General features: G+C 39.0%; 1 protein-coding gene across 1 annotated transcript in view; it reads right to left on the bottom strand.

Moving 5' to 3' along the window:
• The window catches only part of GRAP2 (GRB2 related adaptor protein 2), a 39672-nt gene extending 32019 nt beyond the window's left edge, over nt 1-7653 (bottom strand). The window contains exon 1 of the mRNA XM_058805562.1: nt 7539-7653. The gene's annotated coding sequence lies outside the window, so the exon portion shown is untranslated. The remainder of the gene's footprint in view (nt 1-7538) is intronic.
• Nucleotides 7654-24956: the final 17303 nt, after the last annotated feature.

Here is a 24956-nt window from a genome sequence, read left to right as displayed (position 1 = left end):
GATGATGCATTCAAAACCACTTCCTAAAAATATCATGCCAGTATTTACATTGAAAAGGAGAATAACATTTCAAAAGAACATTCTGCTCAAAAGTTAAAAACCATTTAAAGCAAAAAAGTTAAACATACAAACAAAACTGCTCAAAACAGCAGTAATTCATTAGGAAAATAACCGCTGCTCATTCCAAGAGATTCCCAATGCATTTCACAAATAATGAGTTATATTCAGACTCATTTTGTGTATCTGGTGTCCTGACAGACTGCATTGGGGTGGGGATGCAGCAGTACCAGACACAGACCACATTGCTGTATAGCTTCTCCCTGGTGTGTTTGAAAGAATTACACCGGTTCCATTGCCTTTGCTTGCTAAAACTACCCAGCACTTTAATGAAGAAGCCCTATTATGAGCTCTGATGTTATTTCCTGCAGCCTTACTGAAAATAACACTTCTCTGGACATGCCTGGTATTGGTTAGCTGAACTGGTAAGTCTGAATGTCAAAATATGATGACTGTGTCCTTTGACCCCAGCTTTACTCTGGAGGACACCTCTAGTTTGGTGGCTGCTTTCCCTGACTCTGTTTATCCCTTCACCTAACAATAAAATCCATCCTCCAGTGCTTTTCAGCAGTGCACAGCAGGTTAAGAGCAGAAGCAACAACTTCCCAATTAAAATTGAAATGTCAGATATGCAGAAGGCAAACTGTAATCAAACTGACCTGCCTGGGTTATCAGGGCAAGATGCCTTTAGGCTTATGCAATTAACTGAAGGATAATTGATGACCACAGGCAATCAACCTACAGATGCAGGTCTCATGTGCAAGAAATGTGCTCAGGCACATCATTCTGTATTGACTCAGAGAAAAGAGCTTGACTCTGTTTGAGTCAAGTACCTCCTAAAGCACTGAGGTTTTCCTTAGAAATCTCCCCAAAATTACCAGCTGAAATCCCAAAGTACTTAAAAGACTCAAAGCAGTGGCTATAAGTGTGGTACCATTCCCTGTGTCTCTGTATGGTGTGCAAGGAATGGTAAAATCTCTTTAGCTGGTGGTGGAGGTGAAAGGATCCTTCAGTTGATGACTTATTACAGTGAGACAAAATAAAAGCAGATGTAGGGAGCTTTAAGGCACTACTAAAGAAAAAGAAATCAAGTCAGAAAAAGGAATTTTTTTTCCTGAAGTACTGAAACAACTATCCTGGGATACCACTTCATCTTTCCTCCCTTCTATTTTCACTCTTCCCTTACCCCTCTCTTTAGAAAGGGCTTGCTGAGACTGGGTTTTTTTCTGCTATGACTGCCTGCATCTCAAGAACTGAAGTGTTTAGTTGGTTTTCTGTTTTCTTTTTTACATCAGGACAACCATTGATCATTAAATTGCCAATGAAATTATTACTGAGCTGGTACGGGTACACCTCCAAGGAAGCTTTTTGCATTGGCCACAGCTAGCTACAATGCCATGAAATCATCTGTGCCTTTCCTTCCCTGAGATTTCATATGGGGCAATACACCTGGAGTAAACCACTTGACTATTAAACACTGCTTATTTTTTGCAATCAAGGTATAATTTCTCAGAGTACAGAGTCTCCAACGTCCACGGTGTCTGAAAGTCAGTTGAAGCTTTTCTGTAAGAAAACTAATTAATAATAAAACTCAGGATGCTTAAACAACTGACCCTCAAAAGCCCTGGAGATATAAGAAAGTATTTTTAAACCCATTTCACAGTTGCAGTTATTAATGAATGATTAATTTCTACAGACATCATCTTGTGCTTGCTTCAACCTTGTTTGCTCCAGTGACTTCAACAGTCAAGGGAAACAGTCAGAATAATGTTGAAAACTAGTTAGAAAATAAAAATAAATTAATTAGTATGTACTATGGAGGTACTAGTTATGTCTGTGTACCTTCAGCTGACCTGAGCTTTGAACTTAAAGTACAGATTCAGTGTACACAGCATACATTAAGAATTACAGCATTAACTGTATGGGCACATAATGAATTTCCTGAGACGTTACACGTAAATCTAATAATTAATTTACTAAGTAAAATTATTCTTAAATATGGGTTCTTTAAAAAACTTGACACTCTGGGTTTGATCTTTAATTTGTTTTTATGGCCACAATAATGGAATAATTAATCCAAAATGTTATTCTGCTTAAAGATCACAAAAATCTTGCATCGACAATATGTGAAGATTTTTTCCAAGTTTTCTTTACCTTTACAATACTTTTAATTAAAAAAATTCCCTTCGTAGAAGACTTGGAATTTGATTTACTCCGTCTGATGATGCTACAAATAGAGATTTCGAGGCACCTGAACTGCCCACAGTTAGAATGGTCATTTCAAAATGTTCATCACTTCACACCAGGCTTCTCAGTGGACAGTAGGACCTGCACCAGCTCTCATCAGGAGCAGTTGGCTTCAGTGCTGCTGGAAACAGAGTGAAGCAGCTGCTGCTCACAATGAGGAAACTCCGTGAGCAGCAGTGTCAGCCCCACTGAGAGCTGCCTTGCTGTGATGTTGCAGGAAGGGAAAAATATTTTCTTGAAGATCATTTAAAGCTAATCCGACAACACAAACACTCAGAGATTTTCATTGCTGAATGGGCTTGTTACAGCCAATGGAGAAGAGAGCATTAAACCTTTTAGGCTCAGGGTACAGGTGTCATTACTTGGGGTACAGGATACAGCAGTATGTGCTATGTCAAACCAGTAGGCAAAAGATGCAAGTGCTGCACATGGCCTCTGCTGAAGGTAATAACATGATTATGACACCACTGATGTAATTTATTGCAATGTAATATTGCCTGCCATTCATTCCCTTCTACTGAGAATGTAGCAGTACTTGATGGCTTCAATGAACTAAGATTCATCTTCTGTCTATGATGGGAAAGTATTTACAGACTAGACTCAGTTATCTTTGAGAGTTGAGGAAATTGGGAGGTTTTTTATGTTTTGATAGATTTAATCTCAGAGATCTGTTACACTATTAGAATTATCAAGAAAGCGCAGTCCAAGCAGTGTAATGACAATACAGCTCGAAACTTGATAATACCACTTGAAACTGTAAACTAAACTCCCTGACAGAATTAGAAAGCATTTCTTCCATCCCTGTGTGGAGGTGTGCGTACTTGGTTCATAGAGGGTTTGGTCACCCTTCTCAGAATCAATATTTTTGACCACTACTAGAGAAGTGTAGTGGATGTGACAGACAAACAGTCTGATGTGGTACAGCAAGTGCCATGTCAAACAGTGAGAGAGAAGCCTCCAGTGTCCTGGCTTTAGACACTCTACACTTAGCATGAAAAACAATTATCAGAGCCTGATTATGCACAGAGACAATTTCAGAACTTGGTCCATATCCTAAGATAATCCCTATTTGGATTGCAAGTGCTTCTGACCTAGAAGCATGATGTTGTTTATGTAACTAGATTTTAAAAATAAAAAAGGAATGTCAGAGTTCTGAGGGTTTAAGTTTGTGCTCTGCGAGTTACTGGTGGATTTTTCATGATGAGATAATAAAATAAAACAACTGGGGAACTGGAAAGGAAAGACTAGAGAACGTAAGGTATACAATGCCTTGGGGGGGAAAAGTGGCATGTTATTAGTACTGTACACTGCTCCAAAAAGATAAAGCCATTTATAAAAAAAGACTGAGTTGGGGACAGAGAGGAAGGATGGATCTTAGAATTCAAAGATAGGTAAAGAAGAATTTCATCGTGTGTTAGCACATGATGTTCATTTAGGCATTCAACTAATTTTCTTTTACCTCATAATATTTTACAGTACTGACCTCTGATTTTAGTGCTAGGATAATGTCTCCATTCTTAGCAAGCTTATTCCTCAAAGAGTAGTCCCTCCTGCTTAGTTATTATTTAAGAGGTACTTTAGCATGGTTCTCCAATTAGCAGAACAATTAAAAAAAAAAAAAAGCTACAGGAAGAATTCAGACCATTCCAAAACATATTTTTAAAAATTCTCATCTATCTGAAATCCTTCTAGAAATAATAGACAGCAACTATGCTTCAGAGAGAGCATTCTGGACAAAAGTCAAAAGAAAAGAAAGATACCTTTCCTCTCCACCAGAACACACAGTGGGGTAAGTTCAGCATCCCTAGGACAGTAGCAATCAAGCATCAGAAGCATCTGAGTACAGTATCAGCCCCCTAGAAGGGCTGTACCATGGGAATTAGTTTGTATCTTGAACCATGAAATTTATAGTACACACATTTGTTAGCTTAGCTGATGTCTCTACCAATTCTACTCTCCTTTGTGCAAGTCTCTTTCCCTTTCCCCCCCTTTAAAAAAACAGTCATTTGAAATCATATTTAAAATCAAATTATCACTATAAAATGCAGAAACAAGTCATCCTTGTTTAGTGGTGAAAAAAGAAGTGTAGGAATCAATTTTCCAAGTCCAGGTCAGTTAAAGATTTTCTGTGCATTCCTGGGCAAGTCACTTCACCTCTCTGAATGTAGGACACATTTAAAAATTTCAGTGAAGCTGTGCATAGAGATATTTCAATGGAATGGGGTACCAAAACCCACAATACTGCCTTCTCAGGGCAGCAGGGTTTTTTGCAGATTGTCAAGTTAGTCTGGTACAGCTTTAGTGCTTCTGTCATCTTAATGTCATCACGCTCATGTACGTGGGCCAGATTATAAAGTGAAAGAATTCACACTCACCTGTCTTATGGATGGGTAAAACACCCATTAATTGGCAAAAATGTGTGCAGACATTAAGATGAAAGGCTTGTGCAGGAAAGACAAAGTTACTGATGGTAATATACTTCCATTCCTGCTGGCCAAATATACAAAGATTGGTGGAAAGCTAAGCTAAGAAGATGCCGAGGACTCCTTCAAGGGAGTTACAAAATAAAGATTTTTGAAAGATATCGAGGGAGTTATGCATAACATTTGTGCTGACTGGGATATGGCTGGCAGTCAACCCCGAGCTTTAAATCAAGTGTGTTGCCATCATTGTACTGAGCATACATGTGGCACTTTGGGACATGGCTTAGCAGTGAACATGGCAGTGCTGGGTTAACAGCCAGACTCGATTACAGGAGGCTTCTCCGACCTTGATGACTCTATGATTCCATATAGCAATTTGAGGAAATAATAAAAGACAGAATTGCTACATTCTTCTTAGACCAAAACCAGACTCTGGAGATGAGGAAGAAAGGTAGAAGAAATCAGGCTCTAATTTAGATCTATAAAACTCCATGCAATCTAAAATGAGCCCTGATGGCCCAGGCATATCAACTGTTGGTAGTAACACTTCCTTACTTGTCAAACATGTGGTGTTTTGTCAGCCACAGTGGGTAGGTTCTTCTAACTGATACCAGCAACTGAACTTGCCAGAGAGTGTATTTTATGGTGTGTGTATACGTATATACACATATATATACACATGTATAAATAAATACATGTAAAAATATGTATATACCTACACACACACACACACACACACACACACACACACACACACACACACACACACACATATATATTACAGCTCCACTAAGAGGAGAATTTCAAGTGAAAACAATGTTAAGGGGAGAAACATAAGGAAGAGAATGAAGATAATTTTCATTGTATCAGACAATAAAAAAAAACCCAAAAGAGACTGCCTACAGCAGTAGTTCCAGAACTGTGGCTTAATAGCAACCTCTTGCCTGCCAAAGTTTCAGATATTGCTTGTGGCTAAGGAGAGCTGCTGTCAAGCTGCAAGTTGATTGGGAAGGCAAAGTGTAACATGGTGCAGGGGACATCACAACTGCACTGCTGGCCCTTGAATCAGCAAAAGCGGAGGGCATTGCTGTATGGTGGTAAGAGTCAGTGTAATCATCAGGGGGAAAAAAAGAAATTCCATGTAACCAGGTAAAGGAAGAGGAAGTTTGAAGAGGAAAGTGATGTCTCTTGCTAGAATAATGGCTATAACTTACAGAAACCAGAAAAGCTTCCAGCCCCGCTCTACCTTATGCAAAGTAAAGTGAGAAGGCGTAGGAGATCAGGACAAACAGCCTGCTCGAGCAGCAGAGCCCCCTTTTTCTGAAAGTTGCCTGTTTTGTCCAGGCAGATCCGTCAGTCTTAACAATTTTAGGAGATGCGTGCAGAAGGGTGTGGTAGAGATTAAAGTAATTCCAAAATCTAGACAGCAAAACTAAGCTAAACTTAGCTGTGTGCATTTCACAGTGCATATCCATCCATCTCCAGGTTATTCTGCTTTCCTGATAAAAAAGGGAATGACAGTGCTTGTTTGTGCCTATTCTCTTCTTTGTGGGATTGCCAAGTTCAAATGCAAGAATGAAATAAAAATAAATGAATAAATGTCACCAAATAGGAAAGCAAAGGGAACTGCTTCACTGCAAGAGCAATGCATTTGTTCACTGAGCCACTGCTAAGGAAACAGGTTTCCTTCCTATCTGTTCCACAACCCATTTTGCCAGACTGTGGAATCATGATAGCCAGAAGTTTTGTCCTATTCAGAAAACATGGGAGCAGAGGCTAAAGCATGAGTTTCTCTCTTTTCCACTTTCAAGTGGATGACTGGCACTGCTGGCTGCACCATCTGTGGTCTTCCATGCCAAAACATAACTGGTAGGTAGTTTTTTTTCACCCCAAAGCCCAGTTCCTCCTGCCATACCCGTTTACTAAAAGCTCAATTATCATTAAACCTTTCTTCACTGGACAATTATAAATGTGACAGGCTCTCCTGCTGCTGCTGAAGAGAGCTCAGATTATTGTTTTTTCCAAGAAAATATTGTACTGATAGGATGCTACTAAATCATGTCTTGGAGACTGATGTCCTTTTGCTCCTACAAGACAAATATTATGAACTTTATGCACACAAACACACATGAAACACATGAAAGACCTTGCCATACAGCTCTATAGCACTCCAGTCTAAAGATGTGTCTCATAACAATATGGCCTGTTATGCTTACAATGCATCAAAAAGCTTTACAACAACATTTAAAAACAAGTTAGGAAAAATTATGCCCATCTGACCCCTTGAGAAACCACCACATTTCACAGAAGACATAACAGGTCAGGAAAAGCAGCTTACTTGAGCAGCAAAGCCCTGGTTTTGAGCAGAAGGAGGGTCAACAATGCCAAATCTCCAGGTGCCTAAAGCATTTTTCTTTCTAGGCATCTTGCCCCTTTCAGTACGATCACAATGGCTGTCTCGGAGACACAATAGCCTGATCTCTGCTAGAGCAGCCTTCAATTTTTCCCAACCAGGGAAAACTGATTATTTCTTTGCCTTGTGCTTGTGACTAATAAAAAAAAAATTCCTATTCATTATTTTCTTTGCTCTGTTCCAATAAATATGCTCCTCCTGAGCACGGTCCTGATACCCCACTGACAAGGAGAAAAACCTGATGCACCTGCAGTGGAAAAGAAAACACACTGAATCCCAAGCCTTGCAGATAAGCCCTTAGTTGTTTAACTCAGTAGAAAATGCAATGCTAATTTAGCCAATGCATGTACCCATAAAACCTCACAGCAAAAGAAGCAAGCCCCCAAGCAGATCTGTACCTTTGTGGCAGGTAGTTACACTCTGGTCTTTCAGGATCTGTGGTGGGAAAAACCAGTGTGGGAATGGCACGAGTCTCATAACAACCTGTCTTCAGCACAAATGCTTAGCAAGGACCAAAGTCTGTGGAGCCATTCGGGACACACAAATCTTCAGCCCAGCATCTCAGCCTCTCCCTCATGAAGTGCAGCCAATCAAGCCGGTAGAGTGCAAACCACAAACCACACAGGAACTCACAGTCACAGCAGCTTATTGAGCTGGGTATGGGACTCAGCTTAGTGTGGTTTTACTGTCTTACTGCGAGGGAAACTGCACGAGAGCAGTTCCTCTGAATGCTGCAGCTGTGCTGGGGCACCTCACAACTTGCTCAGTGTTCAGTTATTTAATATATCTGTCTGGAAAGCACTGGCCCCTTCAGATATTAGTAGTGATCCATCCCCAAGAGCAAGCCATCACAAGTATCCAAAAATGTGCTCTCCTCTCTGTTACGGGGGGACAGCAGTGGCCATAAGCCATCAGCACATGAATTCATGGAGCACCTCTGGTGCCACACACCCCTGTGACATGACAGGCTCCATGGGTGTATGTGTGCACAGTGCTCCTGTGAGCTTGGAGTCCGTAAGCAAATGCAGGCGAACACAAAGATCATCTGTGCCTGTGTAGGCACAGCCCGAGAGGGAGTAGATGTGAGAGAGAAACCAGGATGCCACCAGATTCTTCAATAAGTGTGAACCAGGGGGCTGTCTTCAAGCTGTGAGAAAAAGAGCTATAAAAATGTGATTCTTACAAGAACACAGAAAAGGCACATTTGCTGATTTAGTTGTTGCATCAGTTTGGTTGCTACCAAGAGTGTATTGGGGTGGCCTCTGAATGGCAGTGTCCCTCCCAGCTTTTCTTCTCTGCTCTCTGAGCTCCAGTCCCTCCTCCTGCAGGCAGTCTAAGAGCTGCCAGGGTTCAGCGGGGCCCCAGGGGAGAAGGACCATTGGTGGTTGGGAAAATGATTGCTACTGGAGAGCAGAAATCCACCTTTGGAAACACCAGCCCTGCCCTGGCCTGCCTGGTGCGCTGTCTGCAGTTGTTAACACGAGGCATTTCAGAGGAAACAAAAAGGAGTTGACATCAAGTGAAATTTCCCCCTGCAGCCACCAGTCGAGGACCTCTTAAAATCAGAGCCTAAAAACATAATCTAAATTCTGCTGGGTAGCTGTAAGCCATGAAAGGGCCATTTGCTGCAGCTGAAATAGATTCATAAATTACTGAGTTCCTGAGCCAGTGAGATCCACATGGCTCTGAGTTCCTGAAGCCACTTTTCTTTCTACCAGCTCCTTGTATTTGGTTCAGAGCCTGGCCAAATGGTCTGTACTTTTCCCAGCCTGTTGCTCAAAAGCAGCACCAAAAAAAAATACTTTAACACTTAATTACTGTTGACTTTGTAGAACAAGCAGCCAGGTTGCTGAGGTTCCATCTGTGTTCTTCAAAAGAGCACAGGTGTTGCAAACTGAAATGGGCAAAAATTCATTGATAGTATTGAAATATCTAGTATTGAAAAAAGTATTCTTAATTATATCTTCAAAATGTTCAAAAAGTTACAGATACCAATTAAGGTGTTTTGTAATTGCTATTAAATTACTCTTTTGCCATTTTTAATAGTTTAAGTACTTTCAATATGAAATGTTCTGATTTTCCAGCTAAAAACAGCTCTCTAGCTCACAATTTATTTGAATAAAAAGGTAAAAACACATTAAACAATAAACATGCTTTTGGGCAAAGCACAACTTTCCATTTGGCTTAAGATAAAATATTCTTAGCTATTCAGCCAAAAATATTATTTGTTTTTCATTAGAGCTGTCAATCTTAGCAGCAAACTAAAACTCAGTTACATATGCACCATTGTAGCATTAGTCATGTGGAGCTGGCTCAAGAACAGAGGCACAGAATGCAACAATCCAATGCTGATGTCTTTTCTACCAGCACTAAGACTTATACAGTGTTCATCTCCATTGATATGGCATGATGTGTCTGACATTAACTGACAAAAGCAAAAGGCTGGGAGTTAATGCATGGCTTTATCCATGCTTAATGTTTTCACAGTCTTGGTAGCTTAATTTGAATATTACTTAAATGCAGATATCTACCAAATTTTATATTTCAGGGTGGAGTTTTTTGTTTGTTTGTTGGCTTGTTTTGGTTTTTTTTTTAATTTTCAGAGGAAGATCTTTTAGGCTAATAACTTGTTTTAATTATGATTCAACTATTTTTATATATTGCCACCAAAACACTGATATTGCAATGCTATATCAGTTAGTATGTTCTTTTTACAGTTCTGAAATATTCCTGAGATCCTGAAGTGAGGAGGAGGAGTATGCTGGCATTGTTCATGTTGTTCCTTTTGTATGTGTATAGACCCTGAAGCTGTCACTCTTGAAGTTTTCCCCATTTACTAAAAACAAAGAAACAGGAGAAAGTGTGGCATACACATCAAAATCCTAGACCTACAAAAGTCAAACCACCTGCGGACCCAGCTAAGGAAAACATAGGAACCAAGGGTTTTGAAAAAAAAAAGATTCCATTGCAGGAGGATTAGCTAATCAACTTATAAAGCAAATAAAATCAATGTATCCTGCCATATAACCAATGTGACAGTGCAACTCTAACTGAGAGAGGTGGGGGGAGAGAAACATACACAGGGAAAGAAGAATTTTATGATTGAAGTTTTTTTAATAGCTTCCTTGAAACACATGATAAAATCAGATTCTCTCAGCAGGAGATAGACAGATAAAAATGGACTCCATTTGAAGTGCAAACAAGAAAAAGACAGGGAGTTATAAAGCATACAGCACCTTCCTCATAAACATCCCACTTTCTCTCTGTTCCAAGTGTTTGCAACTGTCTCTCCCTGCGGAATCTTAATTAAACCAGTATATTTCCCATTTAAGTAATTTGAAAATGTGTAGTTTGATAAAAAGGTTAATTAGCTCTATTCTTTAGAAATGTGAAATGGTACCATTTTGATCTTTTGCTTGAAATTTATGCCAATCCTCACATTAAAAATATCCCTCAATCTGGACTGTGGTAGGTAGCACACAAGAGAAACATGTTCATAAGGGGGACTGTGGGAAGGGAGCTTACATGGAAAACAAAATTTATAAGGAGTTGTAATGTTTTTACTTTTTGTTTTCACAAAGTGTAGCACCATTGTCTCCCTTCCTGAGGCTGGGTGTTTGTCAGGGCTTGAAATCAAATTGATGCATGATGAAAATGGACCTTCTCTGGTGACTCAGCTGGGAATTGCACAGAAATCTACCCAGCCTTATGCTAACCAATAAAAGGAAGGGATAGGAACAGGAACATCTCATAAAGCTGTGAAATAACAATTCACAAGCACCATTTAAATCATTTGGAGGCTGCATTCCCTTTTTATGCTACTGCTGCATTGACCACAATGCATCTCCTATTGAGTATTGAGCTGGGAAAAGCTGATGGATCCAAGCCTATTGGTCTGGAAAAACTGGTGTTACCATTTAGCAGAGCAATTCTATGAGAAATGGAAGCTCTTGTTGTAATTCCTTCACCTCTCTGCTCTTTTTTAGAGCCCTTCAACAATTCTGTAAATAGAAGGTTGCACTATACTGACAAGAGACATTTCCTTCCCTCTTCTTAGTTGCAGATATTGTTCTTTTGCTGTAATGTAACTTTCACTGACTCTGACATTTGCATTTGGATCTTGTTATAGGTGTGATCAAAATGCTAACTACATTAGCACCATAAGTCTACTGAAGCAGTGGTTAAACAGTTGAAGGTGTTAGGCTGTGTTTAAACAAACTTACTGGGCACTAAAATTATCCATTTATTCTTTTACTTGCTGGTGGTGCTCTCCGTACTTTTAATTGACTTTTCGTAGTGAAACACCTGAATATTGTGTTTTTAATCTGTAAATATAAAAGTACTAAATTATTATGGCATACCAAGAGCCAAGTCACTTTCCTTCTAGTTTGGTATCAAACTGTAGTCTTGCCAAAAGGAGAGGCTAGATATATTCTCTCTGCTTTCTCCTTGGGTCTGTTATGGTTGCTGTATTTTTGGTTAAGAACAGTTGCATGGGACCAAAAGGTTATTGCAGAAAGCAATATCCACTTCTCCTGTTCATTAATTTTGCTACCATGGAATCCTGATTTTGGCTTCCTTACACAGATGAGAAATGGAGGATGAAATTATTTCTGCCTCCGCTTCTTTCTCCAGAATTTTAAGTAAATGATATCACAGAATTATGGATGTCATGAGCATTCGTGCCAGCTCCCTTAGTATCCTTGGGTGGGTCCCATTCAACACCACAGACTTGTGTGTGTCTAAGTGGTGTAGCAGGTCACTGACCGCTTCCCCTTGGGTTTTGGGATCTTCATTCTGCTCTCTGTCCCTGTCTTCCAGCTCAGGGGTATGGAAACTCCCTGAACAGCTGGCCTTGTTATTAAAGGATGAGAGAAAGAAGGCATCCGGTATCTCATCCTTTTCCTCATCCTTTTTCACTATGTTTCCCTCTACATCCAAAAAAAGATGGAGATTCTCCATGCCCTTCTTTTGTTTTTGATGTATTTATAAACATTTTGATTGTTTTCCATGGCAGCAGCCTGATTAAGTTCTAGTTGATCTTTGGCCCTTCTAATTTTCTTTCTGCATAACCTCACAACATTCTTGTAATCCTCCTGAGTTTACTGCCCCTTCTTCCGTGGATCATAAACTCTCCCTTTTTTTCTTGAGTTCCAGTCAAAGCTCTCTGTTCAGCCTGACCAATCTTTCCTCCTTTTTGGCTTGTCTTTCAGCAGATGGGGACAGCCTACTCCTGCAACTTCAAGGTTTTCTTCCTGAAGAATGTCTCCCAAGGGACTCCAAAAACTCATATAATTTCATGACTGCTGTGCCCAAGACGGCCTCCAACCATTGTATCACCCACCAGTCCTTCTCTGTTCACAAACACCAGACCCAGTGGATGCCTTCCCTAGTTGTCACCCTCACCAGCTGTGTCAGGAGTTCTCTTCCACACACTCCAGGAACCTCCTGGACTGTTTCTTCTCTGCTGTGCTGTATTTACAGCAGACACCTGGTAAGTTGAAGTTCCCCACAAGAAAAAGGGCCAGCAATGATGAGACTTATCCCATCTGCCTACAGAATATTTTGTCTGCCTCTTCACCCTGGTTGGATGGCCTGTAACAGACTCTCACCTTATTGGCCTTCCCCCAGCTCCTACCCATAACCACTCAAGCCTATCTTCATCATCGTTAAACTCTAGATAGTGAAAACTGTCCCTAACACACAGGGCTCCCCCACTGCCTCTCCTTCCTCACCTGTCCCTCCTGAAGAGTTTACAAACATCCACTGCAAGCACTCCAGCTGTGTGAGTCATCCCACCGTGTTTCTGTGGTGGCAGCTGTGTCACAGCCTTGCCCTTACTCAATGGCTTTCAGCTCCTGCTCAAAGTTTATTCCCCATGTTGCATGCATTGGTGTAGATGCACTTCAGCTGGGCTATTCATCCTGCCACTTTTTTCAGGACAGAGGCCCTAATTCCTAATTAGAGTTGTTACATTTGCAGATGTGCATTGAGTTTTGTCATTTGGAGAATAAAACAAGCACCATGAGATGTGTCTGGCACCACTTACTGACTAAAACTAGATATAGCTGGAAAATAACTAGAAAAAGTGCAAAAACCTTTATAAAAAATATCTAAAAAAAGTTAAAGTGAGAAAATTAGCCGCTAACAATTGTTGGGGCCTCCCAAGTTCATTAATGTGGGAGATCACTGAACTAACAGACAGCGCAGTTTCTCCTTCTGGATAATGGACACAGCTATGCCACTGGATGAATGGCTGCAGAAAGACCTGGAGCTTTGTGTTCCAGTGCCTCACATGGTTGGACTATTTTAAAAATAATGCATCAGAGAAAGTCAGACGCCAATATAAACAGGGCTTCTTCAACACCGAGACACTGCAAAAATTTCAATATATGGATAACACTGAAAAGGATCAAGGATTACTTGAGAAGGCCCGTCAATTAAAATTAGTAAGTTTGGAGTTGATTATTTAAATAAATTGCTCAAGGTAAAAAATAGCAAGCTAGGAAAAGCATAAGAATAAACAACTTTTCCATGGTATTGTCAGAAAAAAATACTTGAGAATACTAACATCTTTACAAGTAAGAACGTAGGAAAAATGGCATCACTCTTGGTTTTAGGCTTACATATAAATGGAAGTAATTTTGAATATAAAGACAGATGAGCTAGAATGCTGAAAATTGAAAAGTAATTTGCATCCATTTGGCATTTCTGAAAATTAGTGGCTTGAAAGTAAGCAGGACAAACTAATATTTTCTGACTCTAGAGCACATATTAAAATAGATTGGTCTTTATATTACTTTCCTATAGCTGTGTTTGCCTAGATTAATGAGGGGAATTGGACCAAAGGCAGTTAGAAGGATTTAGTATACAAATTAGAAGGTTTTTGTATACACATTCCTAGTTACATGAGTACTGATACGAGAATAGGATGATTAACATGGCTGCTTGGTGCAGTAAGAGCTCAGTTAACTCAAGTTACATCGAGCAGCACCCCCAGTGTCTGTCAGCTGGGAAGCAAGTGCTGAAGCAGCTTCAGCCAGCAAGTTTGCTCAGTCTGCAGTTCTGACAGATGCCACAGGTAGAAACAAGTCTGTTCCGAAGCACGTGTGACTTTGCCAAGGAATCATACTGAAGATGCCATAATGCACAAAAGAGCACTCCAGTGGTGCACAGAGTCAGGCAAAAGGCCCACTTGGCCCAGTGTCCTTTACCTAGGAGTGCCAATATCATCTGTTTACAGAAAATGAGCAGGAGGAAAGGAAACAAAGCAAGCCTTCTTGACATTCCTTCCAGGAATTCTTCACTGCAACAAGTCTGACTTGACTGGTTGAGCCAGAGATTGTATCTGAACAATTATTTAAAAGAGCCCTTTATTTTCTGTGAGTTTGTCTATGTTTTTGTCCTTTGTTACATTCCGTGGCAACAAATGCAAAAACTTACTTACTGCATGGTATGTAAGAACACTTCCTCCTTTTAGTTTAAAAACTATGTCTGGTAATTTTGATAAGTTTGTTTCCCCTGGAAGAGTTAGGTTATGCTAACTTAATGGACTTCAAGTTGGAAGTCCAGTGAAGTTTGCAGGTAAAGACAATATTTAGTGTTTACCATTCAAATATCTTTACCAATGGCATTTAAGTAACTTCTACTTTATAATTTAAAAATTGGTTGAGAAATCTGGTAGTTTAGGAAATTTTAAGAACATAGAAAAGATTTTCTTATTTTCAATATAAAATCTAGACATTGATTTTTTACTCTGAACCTGAAGGAAGTTCTTTATAATTACAAATATCTTTATAGAGAAAAGAAATGGTAATACCAATCAATTAATAGTAGAAAAGTATCCACACTACAAAACCAAGTATCCAGTTCATACAAATTATTCCAGCTGCTGGAAAACCCCACAAAGAATCTGAGCCTGAAGGGCCATGGAAAGCAAACTCCCTATTGTTCATCCTAGTGCAGAGTGTTTCTTCTTACCCATTACGGACACACTGCTGAAAGAACAAGAGTCATGTTCTATTCTCACTCCTATGATAATTGGTATCTACTAGCTAGAGGAATTGTGCATTTTAGATATTGTCATCGGGCATATTGTATCAGAAACAGATTTTGAAAACTTTTTCTAAGAAAAAGGGAGAACAACGCATCAGTAGACCACTGGAGCTTTTGTTAAAAAGAAATCAAGGCAGCTCTTGCCTATATTTTCTATATGATAGACTTAAAAAAATGTAAACAAAATATACTGCAACAACTATCAGAAAGTCAAAGCCAGAGACAGTCTTCTTTTCCCTTCCCCATCTGCACTGAAAATGCAGCACTCTCAATTAGAAGTGGGGTTATTTACATAGCACATGGAATTGCTTTTCAAGTCAATTTGCATCCTGGGGAACAAATAGGTGGATTACAGTATTATGTATACAACTTATTCCTGCTGTAGTGATCCATGAAATTGCAGTTAATTAATCTGAAATAGAACATTATATTTTTAAGTGAAAAAGAAAGAAAATGAGAAGGAGGAGGTAAGCCATAGGAGCTGAACTTTGAATACAAGATTAAATGATTAGTAAGAACATAGCACTGCTGGGAACAGCACGAGCTGCTACATGAAGCCCCTGACCTGTTGACTCTCAGACACAATCAAGTATCCTCCTTGCCATAGAAAATTAGATGAATGATGGGTAGTGATGGGCCTGTCACATTGCGCATTCCTGTCCTCAAGTGATGTATGTGAAAGTGAATTCCTGCTGATACAAACTCCATCCAGCTCCTACAGGCTCTGACATGCCAGCAGCATGCATCTGCTCCGTGCAATGAAATAATTGCATTGTGATGCTTCTACAGTACAGCTGCACATAATGATTTTCTTGGTTTTATACTGATGAGATAAATTCAAGACTGTTCAGTGACTGTATAAAAATCTGGAGGCTAAGAGATTAAACTAAGGAAAACTCTAACTATACCATAAAAATTTGCATTTCAATTCCTTTTTTTTCCCCTCTCTCAGCAAAGAAAGGCACGTGCTTTCATCTCCACTGCTTAACTTGAAAGTAGTATGTGGTTTAATGTGGTTTCAGAACAAGTCAGAAAAAAACAACTAACATTTGGTCACTCAGTTCTAAGATGCTGTCACTGTCTGAAATTGCTATTGCCCTTCACCTGAGTTTTGTTAACTACAATACATGTAGTCTTACTCCATCCTATTTCTGAACTAAAATATCCCAACTTCAAAATCCCTCTGAAGAGGAATTTGAAAGCCCTGTACTCATCAGTGACAGAAGTAACCACCTGAACTACCATCTACAAATTCATTATATTTGTCCATGGTGTCACTGTATTTAGCTCACCCCAGACTTAGTCTGATGTTGTCAGATTCAGGGCTTGTAAAACTTAACAACAGAAACCAGGAATGAAGGAGAAAAAGTAAAGTTACACAGAGAAGGACATCTTAGTACTGAATTTTCAGGTTTACAGTTCCAAGAAAGAAGGGAGCCAGAGGTCTTTCTGTGTCTGCAATCTGTCTCTTGAGGCATTTCATAGCATATGTTAATGTCTTTGCTCAGCATCCTAGACCCAGGAAAAATCTGCCTTATCTTCCATTTCCAGTGGTTTCTGATAGTATCAAAAGTAGTAACATGAAAACAGGCATCAAGACAACTAAAACATAATTAGATGTTGTATCTCTTATATTATGCTCTCCCCTAGGAGATCTACTATCAAAGGCTGCTCACCAATATTTAATTTCTTTTTATTCCTACCAGACTTTCTTTCTACAAACTTCGGCCTAAAGAACTCAATCTTATATTTTAAAATGATCTTTGCTAAATTTTTTAGTTGTTTTAAAATGAAAAAGCTTTCCATGCTAAGAAAAGGGGGTATTTATTAAAATAAAGGTTAAAAATCCACATAATGCAAAAAGTAAAAAGGGTAGGTCCACGGCTTTAGAAAAAGGGAAAAATTGAAGTCTTTAGGAATTAAGTAATGGGTCTGCTATGGTACTCTTTTGCCACAAATACAGTTGTGGGTGTTTAAATCTAGCAAAGATTTCTCTGTCTCAACCTGGTTTTCTGTTGTATTAGTCCCTATTTGATAAAGCTTGGTTTGACCAAAAGATTTAATTAAAAAACTGGGATAGCAGGGCCTATTGATGATTAGTCTTAAAATAGCTTGACAGAAAGTCCTCTGGGATCCCACAGCTAGGAAGACAAAGTCTTGCTTTGGGTCAAGACAGAGGTGCCTGTGCAGAACTAGGAATAGAGCATCAGTAGGGAATAAGGAGTAATCAGTGAAATGGACTCTTGTTCTAACTGTGCAATAGCACTGGGACTGAAAAGTACTAGAAGAACAGACATGCTGTAGAAACCATATGAAATGCTCTGAGGAGGTGGGTAGAGATCAATAGAGTGGTTACAGGAGATTTGTAACACATCTTTCTTTATACTTTATTCCAGCTACAGCTGTCTTACATAATTTAGGCTACTGGTGTTCACACAAGCTATACAGGATATATAGATAAAAGGAGAAATTAATTCTTTGGGTTCTAGGAAGGATTCAGAAAAAGTCATCCACTTTCCAGGTAGGTCACTACTTTCAGAATAAAATGTCAGATAATATTCACTGTGGAATAACATGGGAATAGGATGTCTATGTTAATAGGATGCTAGCATTAGCTAAATCACTGTGCTCTGTGCCACAAAACAAAGAGAAATTGCCCCCTTGTAGCATATTTTCAGTTATTTTTGTGCACCTTTTGAATATACTGGATACAACAGAAGTCTAAAAATCATCAAGACTATTTACTAACGAGTAAATAGCTCTACATAACATTTAAGCCGTAAAATGGAAAAAGAACCTTGTTAATACTTAGTATTAGCAGGCATTAGTTTTGTTAGGGCAATCTTCTAAGATGCTGTAAATTTCACTTGAGCCAATGTTGCAGTAGGAAACTTCCCAAAACAAACCAGTCTTTAATATGTGAAAAAAATTACTCAGAATTTTTGCCTTGATTTTCTAAGACTGAAATGCCAGATATTGAATACAAAGCTAGAGGACATGACTCTTCAAGTTGACATACCGTCCAAACCAACCAAAGTCACTGGGTAAAGCATTTAGTCTGTTGCTGCACTTTTGAGCCTTACCCATCAGTCCTAAATATTTTTCTATTTTAGATGCAGTCAGTATAACATAAAGGTTGCAATGTTGTCTAGTTTCATCAAGAGAAAAACAGAAGTGCTGCAACTTTTGGACAGTGTGAAAACAAATCTTTTGTGATGTGACAAACTCATTTCAAACAGAAGATTATATCTGCTTTTATTGGTGGGGCATGTATGGTGTACTCGCTGCATCTATTGCTAACAGCAGTATATGAAGTCCTTGCTGAGCCCTGCTCTGCAGGAACCTGTAGGAATTATCAGTGCAGCAAATCCAGGTGCAGGAGAGCAGGAGGCAGCTCCATGTTGGTGTCAGCGGCAGCGTATGGTCACCAGTTGGCCGGCATGCGGTGTTTGGGCGTTGTGAGGTCTCCAAACACCCCTTAATGTTTCCATACCATATGTACTGTAATAGCTAATCACCATGGGAGTAGAATCTAATGTTTCTGCACAATTTATTTGTTGGCTGATGAAAAAATAGCTAACACTCAAAATGCTATTCATTATTAGTCTTTTTTTTAACCAAGGCAGAGAAAACCACTATAATCTGCAGCTTTTCTGCATTCTGCCTCCCTGAGTTGCTTTCTTATTCTCACCAGACATGAGCTACAACCTTCTCCCTCTATCAATTCAGGCACCCCCAATGTAGGGAATTAAGAGCCTTGACTCCATGATTCAGGAGGCTGCACAATTGTTGCTTTATTAAGCTATATTACATTAGATTATATTGCTACTATACTATACTATACTGTACTAAACTATACTACTAAAGAAAAACCTGCCATGACCCTTTCCAGACAGTCATGGCACAGCTTTGACCCAATTGGTCAGTCAGTCCAAACAACCATCAGCAGAGCCCAATTAACAAACCCCTTTCTCCATAACAATCTCCATAACACATTCCACATGTGCCAACCAACAGGAGCAGCAAGTAGAGATAAGAATTGTTTTCCTTCTTCTTTCTCTGAGCTTTCACACTGCCTTCCCCAGGAAAAATCCTGGGAGAGAGAATTATGGCTCTCTCTGTTCCAAGAGTATGTGAATACCACATCCCTCTTCTAGAAAAGAAACATTTTCACACAAGTAGTTTCAGCTGATCTGTTTCTCAAATATTTGGGACACTGTGTAGCTCCTAACAGAAGAAACTTCAGAAATGTATTTTCTATGGGAGAGTAAATCATCCTGATATAAAAGAAATTCCTAACATCTTATGTCCTTTTTTTTTGTTGTTCTTGTTTCATGTCAATAGTTCCATATTGTAATATTAACTTCGAACAGTCTGGGAATCACCACAATCTTAGAAATCATTGGACTTCTTTTTGCCCACACTGAGTTCTGTTTGCAGTTATCTGTGGAAAAACCAAAACTATGAAACTGAAGAATCAGAAAGCCTCCAGTGTGTGCTCCATAATGCCTTAAAGAATATGCTGGATAATAACAGTTGTATTTTAGGACTCAGAAGTCCTAGAGGTGGTGAATTTAAACTTTTTTGATCAGTGGAGTCCTAACAATTGCACAGTTAATTTGCAAGTCTTTTGCTCAGAAAAGGTATGATATCACCACAGTGGTGGTAGTCTTATTTTTTCTGAGCTCTCAGATCCCTCAGAAGTAGATGATGCAATTGGTAATGTACCTTGAAAATATGGATGAAAGGCAGAGAACCCCTTATTAGAGTGAGTTAATAGGGCTAATAAAAGTTGCATCAATCTTCTCCAATGTACTACAGCAGTTTCAATACGGATGTGCAAGTCCTTCATAAAAATCTCACCCATATTGAATGTGATCACAAGGTGATTCTCAGTGGAGGTAACATAAATAATGACATATGCTCAGATCACAGTGCATGACAACTGTCTCCTTCAGAGCTATGCACAAAATGTGGTCAGCTCACCCAGCGATCCCCATGACTGAAAGTTTTAACAGAGATTATGCTTGTATACTGCTGTAGCAATGTATGGTTAAAAACTGAAGGAAAACACAAAATGGGAAAATTTTATTTAAACAACATGATTTTTGTCCTATTTTCAAGTATTAGTAATTCTGCTTTAAACTCTAACTGGAACAATAAACAGGACATTTTTTCCTTTTTGTGTGTTAGCTATATCTGTCATTTATCAATCTAAAGGGCTTTAACTTCCTGTAACATGGGTGTTATCATCTTCACTGCATACAAGTTTTCTAACTTTTCATAAAATGACCACATGAAGACAAAGCTCAAAACAGTCTCAGATTTCATTATAAGAGTCTTAGCTTTTTAAGACTGGCTACCATCAGAGATGCCCAGAAAGGGTTAGCTGAACATCCATTTATGGCGCTGCCTTTAATCCAAACACAAGATAAAACGTAGATTTTCCCCAACAAGCAGAATTATATAACCCTCTCCATCTATACTTGGGGGCAGTCTCTCGTCACCTTCTCTCCTTTGGCTGTGAATTGTACCAAGAGCCCTCCCTTAGTGCCTTGTAACTCTGAAAGAAGATTGGCTGGTTTTATGGTTGAGTCACTGCACTGAATTAAGGCCTGCTTTATTATTTGTATCACAGATTTCCTGTGTAGTTTTAGATAAATAATCTCTTTATTCCTCCAATGGTAAAACAAAGCTTAAATCTCTCAAACCATAAGCATATTCTGAAGATCAGTTGATTAGTCTTTATGAGATATTCTGATATTCTTGAAGAGATACTTCAAAAAAGCTGGTAAATATACAGTGATCTTTGATTTCTGGTTTTCCACAGCTTTTGTTAAAAAAAACCCCAAAGCTTTCCACATAATAAATCCCAGCTGGGTGACTGTTCTTTTTCCACTCAGCATCTCTCACATTGCTTTCCTAAGTTGGAGCCCATTTTCTTCCTTTCTCCTTTTGGAAGCTCCTTACCCTTTGCCGATTTAGTACAACATATGCTTTTCAAACATATTTATTTGCTGCTTTTTCTCCTCACATTCCCAAGTGTCTTATAAATGCATGTGTATAAAAAAGACTTCAAACAAAGAAATGAGGCTGCTGCAGGGATACCACACAGCAAACAGATAAACAAGCTATTAAATAATTAGCTATCTGGTCCCTTCATTAACATATCTGAGCAGATATCTTCTGTTGGAGAAGAAATAGCATAAATTCTATAGAAACTAGAGGGAGGAACCTTTCATTGTGTATAATGTAATATTATCAGGGTCCTAAAGTTAATCACTTACTCTTTCAAGTTTAATTTAGGATTACTAGCCACTCAAAGTATTAAGTGTTTGGGGTTTATCTCTCATCCACAGTTGATTCCAAGGTCAGCATGTTCTATGAATGCTGGTGTAGTAGAAACTCAGAGAAGTAGTCTGCAGACTAAATTGTCATAACCCATTGCAGCAAAGACTCCTAGCTTAGAACAAACAAGGAAGACATGGTCCTTATAGCCTGAGTGAAATATGGAGATAAGAATCCAGAATAGGGGCACAGACAGCCCATATCCCCACTGCTATACACCTCTGGGCTGAACTCAGTTCTGCAATGCAGAAGTGAACAAGGACTGCCTGCCTTCCCTAGGAAAGACACTATGATTCAGAACATTGTTGGTATTCTGTATGAAAAAAAATCTATTAAAAGCTTTAATGTAGCCAACAAAAGAACATGCATACACAAAATAACACTGACATCTTTTCCTTTTCCTTCAGTACTTTTTTTCACATTTGTCTTATGAATAAAGATTTGTGTCCGGAAATTTCATCCTTAAAATTAGTTTTTCAGCTCTTCCCTACTCTCTCCTGTTTTGCTCCATGTGTTATGAAGCACATGTGTCTGACATAATGCTGCAATAGCATTAATTTTAAAGTACTACCTGGAAGTGGAGGAGGAGGGCCTGATCTGGTTTGCTGATTGTATAATTTTTACACAAATAAGCAAACCAACACATCTCCTTATATTCATGTCTCCATGTTTAAAAAGGAAGCACACTGCAGACACTGGGGATATAAACACAGAAGGCAGCAGGTAAGAACAGGAGGGCCAGGCTGAGCTGTGAATCTGTCTGGCTTTGTCCATTACTGTAAAGAGCTATAAAGTCTGTTAGTATTCAGCTCCAGCCACTGGCTGTTGGCATTGCAGTTAATGGACCGAATGATGCCTCAAAGGCATTTTTCTACCCGATTAATTCTAGGAAATTTAACATCTGTGTAAAAAAAAATCACCTCTACCCCCCCGATAATTAAAAAAATATTTCTTAGCAGAACATTTTCCAGGGCAGCATCCCTGTCATATCAAAATCAGCTTTCTCCAGCACCCAGGCAAAAACTGCAGTAGCCCAAGCCAGACAAGTTCTCTGAAAATGTGAAATCATCAGAGGCCTATTTTATAAGTAACACTGATGTACTTAGAAGGGAAGAGCTGATGGATATCTAACAGATTTATTTAATCATCATTCTATTCCCCCACCTTCCAAGTAATTAACTAACAAATATCAAAGTGATGGTGTTAGCAGTCAAATCCTTCACATAAGGATGTTTCTCAGGGGCAGAGTTGTGGGACCCAAACAATTGAAATGAAGATAGTGATTTCATTTGTCATCTGTTCCCTCTGGTATAAATGCAGTAAGAACGAGATTTCAAACATGTCTTCATGGGTGACTACAATAATACTGAATATGAGGGACCAGGGTAGTTTCCTTGCTGACTTCCTCTGACAGCAATCAAATATGCATTGCAAAAATTGTACAAAATTACCATTTAAAAATTATGTTTGAGATAAAACTCTGTAGTATGAGCATTAACTCTTTCTCCAAGTCCTCTGTTGCTCTGTTGGAACTGCAAAGAATGATGTGCAGCTCAGAATACTTCAGTATAGGTTTTACTGAGACTTTGTGGTATCCTGGGTGAGAGTTCATTTTCCTTTACATTGTTAAATTGTACTCTGAGATCCCAGTGAGACACCCATTTTGAATTGTGCCCTGTACTCACTCATGCTTAGTCCTGTCTTACAGCATGGGTAATCCTGTTTAAATCGACCAGGTGCTACCTAATATTAATAAAATATCACAATTTGACTCAGCAACATAAACAAGGGATTAGATTAGTTGACTAATCTGTCATCTGGTTACCAGCCAGCAGAGTTGAAGCCTTCTAGAAAGTAAAACCCTCTCTAATTTTCAGAATTACATTTAATAATAGTGAATGAATGCATAATAATATATTGCTATAAAATTGCATTGGTATTCCAGGGAAAATCTCTTTATCTGCTTCATGCTCCATTGGATTCCAGAGTTCTAGTTTCTGCAGAAGACTATTTTTAAACTAGTTAATTAGTATCTAGTTATCAGTGTCTTACATCTGTCATGTGTGAGAAATATTTCACCTCGTTAAAATGTTCAATTTAGAAGATGTTTTATACATAAATCTATCATCCATGTTACTCAATGTAATAATAACAGAGTGCTGAAAGACTTCAAAGCACTGAAGAACCAACAGTCATCACGTAAGGTAAACAGGCTTGTGCTCCTCCCTTGATGCCAACACTAGGGAAGGACACTGGTATGACCTATATTGAAACTAGCAAACTGGAAAAAAAAATCTATGAAATTGTCAACCAGCTATTCATTCCTTAGAGTTTTTACAGTAGACAGTACAGACCATGGCTGGATCTGAATTCAGATGCTGAGTAAATGAGATTTTTAGACATTGAATTGCAGAGCAGCAGGAGAAAAGAGGAATAAAAAAGGGGAAGAAACAAGCCTGAAAGATTTTTATCTGTCCTGAGAGAAGCACTTTTTAAACAAATTGTAACTGTTTATAGCTCTACTCTCTATGACTCTGAGGACATATTCTCCAGCCAAGGCAGGTAATTTTTTGTGCACTCAGGAGGGTGAGAATCTGCTCCCAAATATTTTACAACATCTTATGAGGAAATGGAGGGCAAACACATCTCTCTATTATTCCTACCTGCCTGTGATGATCATTTCAATAGGATTTGTGAAAACCTGCTGTAACTGATTTGCCACTTTCTTGAATACAAATAATTTCCTATAAATTGTGCCTCCTGCATTTCAAAGAGGTTTGTTAATGATTTTGTTTGTTTGTTCAAAAAAATTATTGTATTAGAGCAATATTCCACCATATTCTTGCCAAGTTTCTTATTAGTATCAGCAGCATCCAACACAATCTAACTCTTCCCTCTGCTCAGCAAGCTGCCTTCTCAGTGGATCATGAAAGCTGGCATGGATAAAGAGTAAATCTTATTAGCCATGTCCACACGTGCTGTGCAAGGACTCGTATGTGAGCTATAGTGCTGGAGGAAGATGTGCACACTGGTCACAAAAGGGGAATTTGGAAAGGTTTCATCTCTATGGTTGCTCAGTCAGCACAGGCAAAGCCTGCACATCTCCCTTTTTAAGTGGCTTGTGATAAAATCTGCTTCAGTCCATCTTGATTTCCATGCATAGGCTGCAGGAATTTAGGAAAGCAGGGCTTTCCTTTTTCTGGTCTTTCATGCTTTGGAGTACTAATATTTAGCATTTAGAAAGTACTTTACTGTTTCAACTCACTGTCTAATTAAATATCGCTGTGCGATATACTAAGTCCCCTAAAATGCAGCAGCTGTTCAGGCACAGTACTGCAGAATGTTACCTGATGTTTTGCACTTCTCTTCTAAAAATAGGAAATTGCTGTGATTTCTCTCTATATGACAGCAGC

This window comes from Ammospiza caudacuta, chromosome 5 (assembly GCF_027887145.1).
Source record: "Ammospiza caudacuta isolate bAmmCau1 chromosome 5, bAmmCau1.pri, whole genome shotgun sequence".
Taxonomy (NCBI): domain Eukaryota; kingdom Metazoa; phylum Chordata; class Aves; order Passeriformes; family Passerellidae; genus Ammospiza; species Ammospiza caudacuta.
The sequence above is the reverse complement of the archived record's forward strand: the minus strand, read 5'-3'. Positions and strand labels throughout refer to the sequence as shown.